We start from the raw sequence: 16,059 nt of genomic DNA on the forward strand, positions 1-16,059 counted from the left end.
CCCTAACAGAAAGTGTGTTACTGGTTAGGTACAAATAAAGGAAACCCCCCCCCAAAAAAAAAAAAATACAGCCAGCACATGTAAGGATTGGTAATCTGCAATATAATACATTTTTTTTTTCGGGCTTAATACCATTATAAAGCCAAACCATTTTTTAATTTATGCTTTCCTGTTTGTGTCCCTTCAGTGAGATTTAACCTTACTTCCTGCCCTAGAGACACAAAGGGAAGTGATAAGAAGAACTTTACCAAATTACACATTTTTAGCCTGCTGTGGTCCAGTTGTGTGATCTCACCTGTGTCAGCCAGCAGCGGGAACAGAGGATAGGAGAGAGCACATACACAAAGGTTAGTAAAGCCTGGAACAGTGAAATCATATTTAGGCTTCAAAGGCCCATCTGTTGTCAGTGCTCTCTCTTCTCCCCTGCAGCATCGCTGGCTGACACATGGGAGTCTGATCACATGATTAGACCTGAGTGGCCTGAATACAGTACCCTGATCAGTAATAACTTTATGACCACTGACAGGTTAAGTGAATAACATTGATTATTTTGGTACAATGGCATATAAAATTTGGTGACATATATTAGGCAGCAAGTAAACATTTTGTCTATGAAGCTAATGTATTGAAAGCAGAAAAAATTAGTTTGATGTGTATGGAGCTGTGTAGGCACAGACTGGCCAGGGTGCCCATAGTGACCCATGTCCACAGCCAAATTGCCTACAATGGGCAAGTGAGCATTAGAACTGGAGCACAGAGCAATGGAAGAAGGTGGCCTGGTCTGGGGAATCACATTTTCTTTTATATCATGTGGATGGCCAGGTGTGTTGTTTACCTGGGGAAGAGATGGCACTAGGATCCAGTATGGGAAGAAGGCAAGCTGGCGGAGGCAGAATGATGCTTTCAGCAATGTTCTGCTGGGAAACCTTCGGTCGTGTCATTCATGTGGATGTAACTTGACATGTACCACCTATAAATATTGTTAGTGATCAAGTACACCCCTTCATTGAAACTGTATTCCTTGATGGCAGTCAGCAAGATAATGCACCCTGCCACACTACAAAAATGGTTCAAGAATGGTTTGAGGAACACAAGTTTGAGATGTTGACTTCGAGAAATAAGTCAGATCCATGAATGCCCCACCTCGCAACTCACAGAACTTAAAAGATCTGCTACTGATGTCTTGGTTGGACAGGTCAGGGCTGTACTGGCAGCAAATGGAGACCCACTCAGTATTAGGTGGGTGGCCATAAAGTTATGGTTGATCTGTGTAAATATATCTTTCTTACACATGTTAGTTAGCATAGGTGTTAGGAGGAAAAAGGGACAGTTTTAAGGCTAGTAAAAGTGTTACTAAACAGTAAAGTTTGGGGGTTGGAAATTCTCTGGGTAATCTTCTTTCTCAGTTTAAAGTGTTACTAAACCCACAACAGTAAAATCAGTCTGTATATGCAGTAAAGCATGCTTGTTATACTCACTGAGGAACCTAAGGGGTTAATCTTCCACATTGTGTAAAAATGATGTTTGATCCTGTCTTCTCTAAACCTCCCTTTCTACTGTCCCCAATCCATCTGCTGATAGAACAGAGCCTTGGGGGCAAGCTGCACATGCTCAGTTTGGTGTGTATTGCTAGAGAGGTTTTTTTTTTTATTAGGCCAATCAGTGCTGTCCATACAGAGGGTCAGGGGTTATCCAGCCTCATAGGAGAGAATGAAAACTCCTCCTGCAAGCTTTAACCAGTGTTCTGCTGGACACTGGTAGAAGTCACAAGATTTCTCTAACTGCTGTGAAAGACCAGATATAGTGAATGCAGGGTCCTGGTTTTAGTAACACATTAAGTGTATAGTTGAAATTCCACTTTAATAATGAATTCCAGGCATAGTATACTTTATACACCAGCTTGGACCAATGTAACTATGTACAGTATATTCCATACCTGGCCGACTCCCCTGGAAGCTGGAAACCACTAAAGTAGACACCACTATTTCAGTGATCTCCACTTGCTTCCAGGTCCTGAAGGACTAACCTGCTACATTGTGAACACAGAAGGTCGGTTGCGCAGCATGGGCAATGCAAGGTCCTCTCTAATTGGAAGAGTATTTTAATTGGAGAGAGTAATTTCACTGCCAGCCTCTTCATCTCATCCAATCAGAGAATGCTTTGTATTCATACAGAAAATGAAAAGCATTCTCTAAATGGTGCCCGTGCTGAGTGGCTGATTTCCTCTGTTCAAAATGCATCAGGTCAGCTGCTCAGAAAGCAAGTGGAGATCACTATAGTGTCTAAGGCCAGCCATAGATGGATGGAAATTCAGCTGGTTCAGCAGGAACTGTACACATTTTGATCCATCAATGAGCAGGCTGGTTGTACTGAAGTCACTCTATTAATCAGCTTCAGTACAACCAACCTGTCTTTTTTTTTTTTTTTTTTTTAGATCATAGTTGCCGGTAGTGATCATAGTATTCTGTTGGTGGGGAGACCTCCCTGCACTCCCTCACAACAGCACTGCAGGAGGGATTCAATCCATGGCTGAAGAAAAGAAAATAGCATAATGTATGGCTAGCCTAAGTCAGTGATTTCCAGTTGCCAGGTGCATTGCCCAGGTATGGTACACTGCACAAAAAATTACAAGGAACACTTTGAAAACACATCAGATCTCAATGGGGAAAAATATCATGCTGGATATCTATACTGATATGGACTGGGTAATGTGTTTGGAACGTAAGGATGTCCCATCATTTGATGGAAATTAAAGTTATCAACCTACAGAGGACTGAATTCAAAGACACCCCAAAAATCAAAGTGAAAAAATGATGCAGCAGGCTAGTCCATTTTACTGAAATTTCATTGCAGCAACTCAAAATTGTACTCAGTAGTTTGTATGGTCCCCATGTGCTTGTATGCTTACCTGACAATGTTGGGGCATGCTCCTAATGAGATAATAGATGGTGTCCTGGGAAATTTCCTCCCAGATCTGGACCAGGGCGTCACTTAGCACCTGAACAGTCTGAGGTGCAATCTGGCGTCGTCGGATGGATCGAAACATGATATCCCCGAGGTGTTCTATTGGATTTAGGTCAGATGAGCGTGGGGGCCATTCAGTGGTATCAATTCCTTCATCCTCCAGGAACTGCCTGCATACTCTCACCACATGAGACCGGGCATTGCCATGCACCAGGAGGAACCCAGTACCCACTACACCAGTGTAGGATCTGACAATGGGTTCAAGGATTTCATCCCGATATCTAATGGCAGTACCTAATGGCAGTCAGGGAGCGATTGTCTAACCTGTAGAGGTCTGTGCATCCCTCCATGGATATGCCTCCCCACACCATCACTGACCCACCGCCAAAACGGTCATGCTGAACGATGTTACAGGCAGCATAGCATTCTCCATGGCTTCTCCAGACACTTTCACATCTGTCACATGTGCTCAGGGTGAACCTGCTCTCATCTGTGAAAAGCACAGGGAGCCAGTCGTGGACCTGCCAATTCTGGTGTTCAATGGCAAATGCCAATCAAGCTCTATGGTGCCGGGCAGTGAGCACAGGGCCTACTAGAGGACGTCGGGCCCTCAGGCCACTCTTGTGAATTTCTGATTGTTTGTTCTGAGACATTCACACCAGTGGCCTGCTGAAGGTCATTTTGGAGGGCTTTGGCAGTGTTCATCCTGGTCCTCCTTGCACAAAGGAGCAGATACCGGTCCTGCTGATGGATTAAGGACCAGATACCGGTCCTGCTGATGGATTAAGGACCTTGTACATATTGATGTGCCATCCTGGAGGAGTTGGACTGCCTGTGCAACCTCTGTAAGGTCCAGGTATGGCGTCATGCTACCAGTAGTGACACTGACCCTAGCCAAATGCAAAACAGTCAGAAAATATGAGCAGGGAAAAAAATGTCAGTGGGCTCCACCTGTAAAACCATTCCTGTTTTGGGGGTCATCTCATCTAGTGCACCCGTTGTTAATTTAATTAACACCAAAGCAGCTGAAACTGATTAACAACCCCCTCTGCTACTTAACTGATCAGATCAATATCACAGGTGTTTAAATGACTTGATGCTATACTCTGATTAAAAAGTGTTCCTTTAATTTTTTTGAGCAGTGTATATACAGTACATAGTTACAGTGCAGGAAATGCGTATTTGATCCCCTGCTGATTTTGAATGTTTGCCCACTCACAAAGAAATGATCAGTCTAAAAATTGAATGGCAGGTGTATTGTAATACTGAGAGACAGAATAGCAACAAAAATTCAAAAGAAATGCATGTCTAACAAATGATGCATGTTCATGAGGGAAATAAGTATTTGATCCCCTTCACAAAACATGACTTAGTACTTGATGGCAAATCCCTTGTTGGCAATCACAAAGGTCAGATGTTTCCTGTAGTTGGCCACCAGGCTTGCACACATCTCAGGAGGGATTTTGGCCCACTCCTTTTGGCAGATCCTCTCCAAGTCATTAAGGTTTGGTGGCTGATGTTTGGCAACTCGAACTTTCAGCTCCCTCCACAGATTTTCAATCGGATTAGGTCTGGAGACTGGTTAGGCCACTCCAGGACCTTAATGTGCTTCTTCTTGAGCCACTCCTTTGTTGCCTTGCCCGTGTGTTTTGGGTCATTGTCATGCTGGAACACCCATCCACGACCTATTTTCAATGCCCTGGCTGAGGAAAGAAGGTTCTCACCCAAGATTTGATGGTACATTGCCCCGTCTATTGTCCCTTTGATGCAGTGCAGTTGTCCTGTCCCCTTAGCAGAAAAACACCCCCAAAGCAGAATGTTGCCACCACCATGTTTGACAGTTGGGATGGTGTTCTTGGGGTCATAGGCAGCATTCCTCCTCCAAACACGGCAAGTTGAATTGATGCCAAAGAGCTTGATTTTGGTCTCATTTGACCACAACACTTTCAACCAGTCCTCCTCTGCATCATTCAGATGTTCAGTGGCACACTTCAGACGGGTCTGGACATGTGCTTACTTGAGCAGAGGGACCTTGCGGGCACTGCAGGATTTCAATCCTTGTCGGCGTAGTGTGTTACCAATTGTTTTCTTAGTGACTGTGGCCCCAGTTGTCTGGAGATAATTGACAAGATCCTTACATGTAGTTCTGGGATGATCCCTCACTGTTCTCATGATCATTGACACTCCATGAGGTGAGATCTTGCATGGTGTACCGCACCTAGGGAGACTGACAGCTGTTTTGTGTTTCTTCCATTTGCAAATGATTGCACCAACTATTGTCACCTTCTCGCCAAGCTGCTTGGCGATAGTTTGGTAGCCCAGTCCAGCCTTGTGTAGGTCTACAATCTTGTCCCTGAGATCCTTGGACAGCTCTTTGGTCTTTGCCATGGTGGAGAGTTTGGAATCTGATTGTTTGATTGCTCCTGTGGACAGGTGTCTTTTATACAGGTAACAAAATGAGATTAAGCAGCACTCCCTTTAAGAGACTGCTTCTAATCTCAGCTTGTTATCTGTATGAAAGACACCTGGTAGCCAGAAATCCTGCTGACATGCATTTCTTTGGAATTTTTTGTTGCTATTCTGTCTGTCAATGTTACAATACACCTACCATTCAATTTTTAGACTGATCATTTCTTTGTGAGTGGGCAAACATTCAAAATCAGCAGAGGATCAAATACTTATTTCCTTCACTATATATTGGTCCAAGTTCGACCAATGAAACTATGTAAAAAAAAATACTGTCTGGAATTATGCTTTAACTTTTTCTCAACAAACACCTCTGTTTGTGAACAAGCAGTTGAAGCAGTTTAGACTTTATTTTTGCGCTTATTAGCTGATAAGCGTACTGGGGATTTTTTTGTATTGCAATAATCTCAAAAACTCCCTAAACTCCCTTCCTAATGCAAATAGTTCCCGATTCACTAAATAATATCTCCTGTAATCCTAAATTCAGATATACAGTGCCTTGACAAAGTATTCATACCCTTTGAAATTTTCCACATTTTGTCATGTTACAACCAAAAACATAAATTTCTTTTATTGGGATTTTATGTGATAGACCAACACAAAGTGGCATCTAAATTGTGAAGTGGAAGGGAAATGATAAATGGTTTTCAAAATTTTTTACAAATAAATATCTGAAAAGTGTGGTGTGTATTTGTATTCAGCCCCCTTTACTCTGATACCCCTAACTAAAATCTAGTGGATCCAATTGCCTTCAGAAGTCACCTAATTAGTAAAAAAGAGTCCACCTGTGTGTAATTTAATCTCATAAATACAGCTGTATAAATACAGCTGTTCTGTGAACTGTTCTGTGAAGCCCTAAGAGGTTTTTTTTAGAGAATATTAGTGAATAAACAGCATCATGAAGGCCAAAGAACACGTCAGACAGGTCAGGGATAAAGCTGTGAAGAAGTTTAAAGTGGGGTTAGGTTATAAAAACAGATCTGTTAACCGGCCCCGTTGCCAGTACCATGTGACCTGCTGTGACCAATCACAGCAGGTCACATAACAGTTGTATACAATGGATGGCTTCCTTTCATGCCATCCATTGTTTATGTGTCTAGCTGTGAATGGTCACAGCGATCACATGCACAAGCTGGGCCAATCACAGTCCAACTTTGTCATGTGATTAGCCGTGACCAAATCAGAGCTAAGCACAAAAAAAAACTCCTGAATGAATCAATGTCATTCAGGTAAATGCTTGCTTATAGCAAAGTAATTCTTTGCTAAAAGCAAATTGTGTAAAAAAAAAAAAAAAAAACAATACTGATCACTTCCCCAAATTAGTACAATGTTACTATGGTAACATTATACTACTTTGGTCATAGTGAAATATGAAAAGAAATCTTAAAAAAAGAGAAAACATTTAATAAATAATTAAAACTAATACAAAAATGTAAAAAAAATTAAACAAAATTATCAAATTTTTTTTTCGTACTGTCACCAGTCAGTGTCCCTGATCACCACCATGCCAGTTATATGATGACGCTGTACTGCACTGGTGACAATATGTAAAAAAAAAATAGTGAAACTAATGTTTTTTTATTTTTTCATTTTCCAAAAAATTATGACAAAAAAATTACAACTTCAAAAAACTCGCCATGCCTCTTAAGAAATACGTCAGACTGTCTACTTTGCAAAAAGTGGTCATTTGGGGGATATCTGTACTGTTCTGACATTCTTGGACCTCAAGAAATTAGATTGGCAGTCGGTACTTCAGGATTTATCAATATTCAGATCTATCCCATAGTTTGTGAACTCTATAACTTTCCTACAAAATAATACATCCTAATTTGGGTTATTTTCACCAAAGAAATGTAGCAGAATACATCTCGGCCTAAATTTATGAAGAACAATTATTTATTTGCAAACGTTTATAACAGAAACAAAGTTTTTTTTTGTGGGGTTGCTTTTCTTCAGCAGGGACAGGGAAGCTGGCCAGAGTTGATGGGCAGATGGATGGAGACAAATACAGGGCAATCTTAGAAGAAAACCTGTTACAGTCTGCAAAAGACTTGAGACTGGGGCCGAGGTTCACCTTCCAGAAGGACAACGACCCTAAACATGCAGCCAGAGCTACAATGGAATGGTTTAGATCAGGGGTAGGCAACCTTAAAGAGGCGGAGATCTACCTGAACAACATGGGGGAGGTCAAAGATCACCAGGCAGAGTGGTGCCCAGAGTCGCCTCCTCACACCTGATTCAAACCTCTAATTGTTGTACTACTGTCTTGCAATCGGGTGCATTGCACGGCAATCATGAGTTTAAATCAGGTGGTGAGGAAACATATCGCCTCCTCACCACCTGTGAAATACACCTGGATTGCTTTTCAGAGGAGCAGCAGTGCCTGCTGCACTTGTGAATGAGCCCTTAGTTTCAATCGGCAGCGGCACCCTTAGGGCTCGTTCAACGTACAGTTGGGAGGTGGTAAACCCTGCAGTTGAGTTACAGTTTTGCCGCCCCCAATCCCTACCCCTTTAACTGCTGAGGCAGCAGCCAAAGGTGTACACATGCCGCAGCAGGAATTAAACCCCCTGTTGCTTTTGGTGGGTGCTACCACCTGCCAATCGCGACACATTCAATTAAATGGAGTCACTCTGCAAGTGCCCCGCAACTGCATGCATCTGTGGGGTCCAAGGGGTTAAAGCAGGCGGTAAGAAAGCAACACAACCCCCTGCTTTAACCCCTTGTTTGCTGTACAAGGTTGCAGGCCACATGCAGAGCGGTCTCATTCACTTGAATGGGTCATGCTTGGCAGGTGCTACACCCACCATGACAGGGTATATAACTCCTGCTGCGGCTGCAACATGTGTACACCCCTGGCCACAGCAGCTAAACGGTGTGCACTTGGGGCAAGGGTGGTAAAAAAACACATCTTAACTATGAGGTTTTACGATCCCCCAAACTGCAAATGTAAACCGTTACTATTCTGAGCCCCCTATAAGGCTGCTTTCACACTGATGTGTTGCAGGTTATCGGCACCGTGGGTGCAGTGTAGTGCATCTGCAACTTTCCTGGGTTGGCTGCACTTTGCCATAGACTTCTATTATATTCCACAGGTGTGGTGCACTTTCTAAAGGCGCACCAAAACTTCTGCATTCAGGAGCCTAGGCTACAATCTACCAGTCACATGGTCGAGATCTACTGGTAGATTGCAATCTAGGGGTTGCTGACCCCCAATTTAGATCAAAGCATATTCATGTGTTAGAATGGCCCAGTCAAAGTCCAGACATAAATCCAATTGGGAATCTGTGGCAAGGCTTGAAAATTGCTATTCACAGATTCTCTCCATCCAATCTGACAGAGCTTGAGCTCTTTTTCAAAGAGGAATGGGCAAACATTTCACCCTCTAGATGTGCAACGGTGGTAGAGACATCCCCAAAAAGACTTGCAGATGTAATTGCAGAGAAAGGTGGTTCTACAAGGTACTGGCTCAGGGGGGCTGAATACGAATGCATGCCACACTTTTCACATATTTATTTGTAAAATATTTTGAAAACCATTTATCATTTTCCTTCCACTTCACAATTATGGGCCACTTTGTGTTGGTCTATCACATAAAATCCCAGTTAAATACTTTTACATTTCCACAGTGCAGATCTTTAAATGAAACCAGTATTAAACCCAAAACCAAAAATGTAATGTATTGCAGCTTACCAGTCATTAAATGTGGTGGCTGCATTTGTTTTCTTTTTTTAGGCCTTTTTCCCTTTATTTTCACCTGATGATCTGGCCAGTAAGACATCTCCTGTATTAGCGTACTAGCAGAATTAAATACACTAACAAATGGAAACCAAACTCCAGCTCACACTTTATAATCAGTTACAGCAAACAGTTTTTTTTCCTTTTGGGATAAAGGTTTTACATGAATAAATAAAAGCTGATAATAGTTAGCACCCCTGTCAGTGTTAAAGTGGTTCTAAAGACAGAAAGTTTTTTACTTTAATGCATTCTATGCGTTAAGTTAAAAAACCTGTTGGGTGCAGCTCTCTCCCAGGCGCAGCCCTATACTTACCTGAGCCCCATCTGGATCTGGCGATGTGCAAGAGAGCAGCAGCTCTCCCGGGACTCTGCCTCCTCATTGCTGTCAGTCACAGTCAGTGAGCCAAAGAGGAGAGAGGCCCAAGCCATGCTTTGTGTGTGAATGGACAATATCCATTCACAGCAGTTCAGTTTGGGAGCGCGTCTGCTCGAGTGCCCCCATAGCAAAAGGATTACTACTTGGGGAACTCAACAGAGGAGAGGAGCCAGGACCACTGGCGAGGGACCCAAGGAGAAGAGAATGGGGGCTGCTTTGTGCAAAACCATTGCACAGAGCAGGTTAATATAACATGTTTGTTATTAAATTATAATAAAAATCCCTTTAGAATCAGTTTAAATGGTTTGTTTCATTCCTGTAAACGGATACATCTAGAAGAGAGCTTGTTATTTTGAAAAACAACAGACTTACTGACCAGATGAAAATAAATAAAATGAAAACTAATACAGCCATCACATCTAAGAATTGGTAAGCCGCAATAAAATAAATGTGTGCTTTTGGGGTTCATACTGCTTTAAATAGGAATTCTGAATGGTTGCTATATGCATTATGATTTTCTTGATAGCATTTTTAAACATAAGATCCTTAGCACAGTTCTAATACATGGATAGGACACTAAATGGCGGTGAGATTCGCATATCACCTCCCATGGTTATTTGTGTACCGATCCTTTCATGATGGGAAGCTCCATGGACCTTGAGGGGTGTGGGACAATTTGTAAATGGTGGGAATGTAGAAAGGGGGACACTTGGCAATTATGGTCTGGTTGTCCTTGTACAGGGAGCTGAAATCATTGCAAGAGCACGATGGGAAACAGAATGTCATAGCAAAACAAAGGACAACTTAGATCTTCACCTAGGGACAATCTGAAACAATTAAATACTAAAGCCAAAAAATGTTTTTTTTTTACCGTAATGCATTCCCTGCATTAAAGTATAACAGGCAAAGCTGTTTTTTTAATTTTGTATAGAGTGGAGAGGGTTAAGAACACTTGTTAGTTTTTACTGCTGTCTATGCCCCTCTATTTGTCCTTATCATTGATAGTGAAAGTAAAACAAAATCCCAAATTTTGTTTTGTCCCTGAAAAGTAATAGAGGAGAAATGTTCCACTGGAGACACTAGATCTGGCAAACTGGGGACCCCCCAAGGCATTCCCTTAAAGTGTTACTAAACCCACAACAGTAAAATCAGTCTGTATATGCAGTAAAGCATGCTTGTTATACTCACTGTGGAACCAAAGGGGTTAGTCCTCCGTATTGTGTAAAAAGGATGTTTGATCCTGCCTTCTCTGATCCTCCCCTTCTTCCACAGTCCCCAATCCATCTGCTGATAGAACAGAGCCTTGGGGGCAAGCTGCACATGCTCAGTTTGGTGTGTATTGCTAGAGAGTTGTTTTTTTTTTCTTGGGAGGGTGCATGTTATCAGCACATGGCCAATCAGAACTGTCCAGACAGAGAGTCAGGGGTCCTGCAACCTCATAGGACAATCAAGGGAAAATGAAAACTCCTCCTACAAGCTTTAACCAGTGCTCTGCTGGAGACTGATAGAAGTCACAAGACTGCCATGTTCTGTGTACTGTGGGAGACCAGATATAGTGAATGTAGGGTCATGAGTTTAGTAACACTTTAACCGCTTTCCTGCCACCCTATAGCAGAAACACTGCTACAGGGCAGCAGGGCTGCGCAAAATCACGTACATATACGTGATTTTGCATCTCCAGGTAGGGGGCTGTAAGAGATTTCCGGCAAGGAGAATCGCAATCGGGAACGCGCAAGAGATTCCACAGAAGAGCTGCCGGTTGTGCGCAGGCGCGCAGGAATGCACGATTACGCACATGCACGCACACGTGCACACGCACGGCGAACATTGGCGCCAGATGGGCTATTTAAAGAGGGTCTCTGCTCTGGTTCAGTGCTGACTGGTCTTCAGCTCCCCCCTGTGTCCTGCTTGCTCCTGTACAATTCCTTTGTTCCTGACCCAACTTCGATTACTCTCCTGCTCCTGGTTCCTGACTTCGGCTCTGCTCCTGACTTTGGCTTTTCCTACTGATTCTGTACCGCGCTGCCTGACTGTTGATGACCCTGGCTATCCTATGACCCTGCTCCTGTCCTGTGTCCTGGTATTACCCAGAACCTGCTCTGTCTGCTACTATGGTCCCCAAATCACAGGATACTCTGCCTACCAAGGTCATCATCTGCAAGAGCCGCAAGCAACAACTACTGGCGCTCTTGTCCCCTTGGTCCCTAGACTCCCTCTGTTCCAACCTCAGCGGGGTCAGGGCTAGTGACACAAGTGAGGCCGAACTCGTCAATTCAGTCTCCTATCAGGTACGTGACAGGGGCACTCGCACAGTTTGTCAGTTCCCACCCAGTGTCAGAATGCCCGCCACAATCCCGCTATAACTCGCTGATCGCCGCCATTACTGGTATGAAAAAAATGAATTCCAGTATTTATACCGCCATTTGTAGACGCTATAACTTTCAGGTAAACCAATTAGTTTACATGTATTGGGATTTTTTTTTAGCAGACATGTAGCAGAATACATTTTGGCCTAAATTTATGACATATTTAGATTTTTTTATTTTTTTACTGGATATGTGTAATAGCAAAAAGTCAAAAATATTGTTTTTTTCTAAAAATTGTAGGTCTTTTTTTGATTATAGCGCAAAAAAAAAACAAACACAGAGGCGACCAATTACCACCAAAAGAAAGCTCCATTTGTGGGAAAAAAAAATACAGAAATTTAATTTAGCTGCAGTGTTGCATAACCGCACAATTGTCAGTTAAAGTAACGCAGTGCCGTATCGCAAAAAAATAGCCTGGTCAGGAAGGGGGGTAAATCCTCTGGAAGGCAAGTGGTTAATTTGCAGGGATTTCCAAAAACAGGGGGTGCCAAAAATATGACTTGTATTTTAGCGCAGACTTCTTGCAAAATCAGTGAGCCAATCACACAAACAGGAAATTATATTTCTGGGGGCAGTATGTACATAGCCTGTGTACAGTGGGGGTCAACAAACAGTAGATCGTGGCCAGGTGACTGGTATATCGCGATCTGAGCTTGCTGATGCGCCATTCCAGAGCATGAAACAGAGTGCAATGCAGAGGGACTACTTGTAAAGTTGGAGCTGTAATAAGGAGCAAGAGCCGCATAAAGCGATGCCTCCTCTGTAGTGCTGGCTCCTGTCCCATGTGGAGTGATACCAACTGCATTCCACCTCTTATCCCGGCTAGAGGTCTCCAGAGTGGTGCCAACAGCAGGAAAGAAGATATCTTCAGGTCAGAGTGAAGCTATATACTGGACATAATAGCTTAAGTACCTGCCCACCACCCTGTAGCAGAATGATGGCTACAGCGTGGTTGTCTAGTTCTGGGAGGGTGTCATATGATGTCCTCCCAGAACGCGCCCTCCCATGCGCCCTATGGACAGCTGTGTCCAATGACAGAGCAGATCACTGGCAAATGCAGTTGCCGGTTATCGGCTGCAATTTCCTCACTCTGTCACAGTGTGAGGAAAGTACTGCCGATAACTGGCAATTGTCAGAGGACGGATCAACACCAATCATCAGGGCACTGATGATCAGTGCCCAGCAGTACCACCCACCAGTGCTGCCCACCTGTGCCCAACAGTGCTGCCCACCTGTGCCCAACAGTGCTGCCCACCTGTGCCCAACAGTGCCACCACAAGTGCCCAGCAGTGTCACCCACCTGTGCCCATCAGTGCCACCCACCAGTGCCCAGAAGTGCCATCCATCAGTGCTGCCCAGCAGTGCCACCAGTCAGTACCGTCAGTCAGCGCCACCCATCAGTGCTGCCTATCAATGCCCATCAGTACCGCCTATCAGTGCCAATCATTGTTGCATATCAGTGCAGCAGCATCAGTGCCGCCTATCAGTGCCCATCAGTGCTACCTATCTGTGCCACTTCATCAGTGCCGCTTATCAGTGCCGCCTATCAGTGCCCATCAGTGCTGCCTATCAGTGCAGCCTCATCAATGCACATCAGTGAAGGAGAGAAATTACCTGTTTGTAAAATGTTATCGTAGAAACAAAGAAAAACTTTTTTCTTTCAAATATGTTGCTCTTTTTTTATTTATGGCGCAAAAAATAAAACATCCAGCGGCGATTAAATACCACCAAAAGAAAGCTCTATGTGTGTGAAAAAAATGCTAAAAATTTCATATGGATACAGTGCTGCATGACCGCACAATGTTCATTCAGCAGCTACAGGGGGTAGGGATTAGGGGTGGTAAAACCACGACTCACCCACAGGGTTTTATCACCCCCCAAACTTTACTTATAAATGAGCACTAAGAACGCCACTGCCAAATGCAACTAAGAGCTCATTCACAAGTGCAGCAGGCACTATTGCTGCTCTGAAAAGCTATCCAAGTGTGTTTGACAGGTGGTGAGGAGGTGATATATTGCCTCCTCACCACCTAATTTAAATTCATGATTGCCATGCAATGCACACAATTACAACACTGCAGTACAACATTTAGAGGTTTAAATCAGGTGTGAGGAGGCGACATTGTGCCTGGTCCTCTTTGACTTCCACCATGTTATTCAGGTAGATCTCCACCTCTTTAAGGAGGTTGCCTACTCCCAATTTAAAGAATGCCTCCAGGTTGCCATATTGCATTTTACAGAATATTACAGCCCTGCAGATTGAAAAGGAAAGGTTTTTTTTAATAACATTCAATTACAATATGGCTTGTGTCACAACTGTCTGCTATTTGTTTTTTAATCACTATTTTTGTTTTCCCACGAAAGTAGCTAATTTTTGTCACTCTTCACATTTAAGCTTCATTATTTTTGTTATTCATTTGCTTTTGTAGCATGCAAAAAATATACCAAATTAAAAATGTATTGATTTAATTCGTAAAACGTTTTTGATTATCAGAACATTCTGAGATTATCAGAACATTCACCTCCCCTCGTTGCTTCACTGGAGTTGGCACCCTCACTCAGAGTTTTTCCAAGGCTGGAATTTTTGGCCATCTTTGGTGGCAATGACATAACTTCCATGCATGCACATGGAAGTTCAATCATTCCAGCACATAGAACGTTCACTGAGCTGTTCATGCACACCTCTGTTTACATTCTAAAGTAAATTGTGAACATGCACCCAAGTTTGTTTTATTGCCAGGGTGCTAGTTGTAATCCTGGACTTTGAACTCTCCTCTCGGTCCCACATTCAATTACTGTCCAAAGCTTGCTGCCTCAACCTCCACAAAATCTCCAAAATATGTTCCTTCTTAACCAGTGACACCACAAAGCTTCTAATTCACTCCCTGGTTATTTCTCGCCTCACATACTGCAACTCTACCCTCACTGGCATACATTTACATAGGCTACCCCCCCTCCAGTCCATCATGAATGCTGCCTCAAGACTCATCCACCTTACAAACCATTCAGTCCTTGCTATCCCTTTCTTCCGATCCCTTTGCTCGCTGCCACTCACATATTTGTAAAACATTCGGAAAACCATTTATCATTTTCCTTCCACTTCACAATTATGTGTCATTTTGTGTTGGTCTAGCACATAAAATCCCAATAAAATATATCTACATTTTTGGTTGTAACATGACAAAATGTGGAAAATTTCAAGGGGTATGAATTCTTTTTCAAGGCACTGTATGTCATTGGTCACTTATAAGGTAGTTCCTTAAAATTTGCTTGATTCTTGTGCCCCAGTACCACTTCTGCGAACTCCTGGTTGTACACATCACAAAAGTCACAACTACCAGTGTTAGGACTACACATCCCATCATCTTAGCACCATTAACCCAAAGTACATGCATGACTAGTAGAATTATAGCCCACAGCTACCAATCCATTCCTGGAAGAGGAGCTGGGGAGTAAGCCACTCATAGGATTCTGAGCTGCCTGTGTGTGTTGGTTAAAGGAACATTGGCATGCTGGGCTGCAATGCCAAAAAAAAGAGGGTGATCTCAAGGGTGGCTTCAGGAGACCCTTAAAAACAAGAGATTTTAAAAGGAAATTGCCGAGAGAAGACAGGTGGAAAACAAAGGGCAAACATCAAATATAGAGAGTGTATAAGTACTAGGCTAATCTAAAAAGGACATGGCCCAACACGGAAGGAGTGACCACGTAGACATGAAACATGAAACACCAAGCCACTCTTCCAGATGTTCATCGCTAAAAATGGTGAATGCATGGTATACGTTTTTCATGCACTCTTTGCAAACAGCTGGCACCCCCTGTAGTCAAGTTGAAAATTGAGAAAGTGGAAGAAGGCTCGGAGTGTTCCATCAGCGGGCAAAGTGATGACAACAGTAATCTGGGATTCTGAAGCCGTGCAGCAGAAGTGCAGAAGACTGTTGCCATCACTTTGCTCATTGAAGGAACACTCCGAGCCTTCTTCTTCCACTTTCAACTTGACCACAGGGGTTGCCAACTGTTTGCAAAGAGCGCATGAAAACTGTGTAGCGTGCATGCACAGCTTTCAGCACTGAATATCTTAAAGAGTGGCTTGGTGCAGTGATAACGTTTCTGTCTGTCTGTGTGGTCCCTACTTCCGTGTCGGGTTGTGAA

The sequence above is a fragment of the Staurois parvus genome, unplaced genomic scaffold (assembly GCF_062004578.1).
Source record: "Staurois parvus isolate SC_StPar_1 unplaced genomic scaffold, SC_StPar_1.0 ptg000031l, whole genome shotgun sequence".
Classification (NCBI taxonomy): domain Eukaryota; kingdom Metazoa; phylum Chordata; class Amphibia; order Anura; family Ranidae; genus Staurois; species Staurois parvus.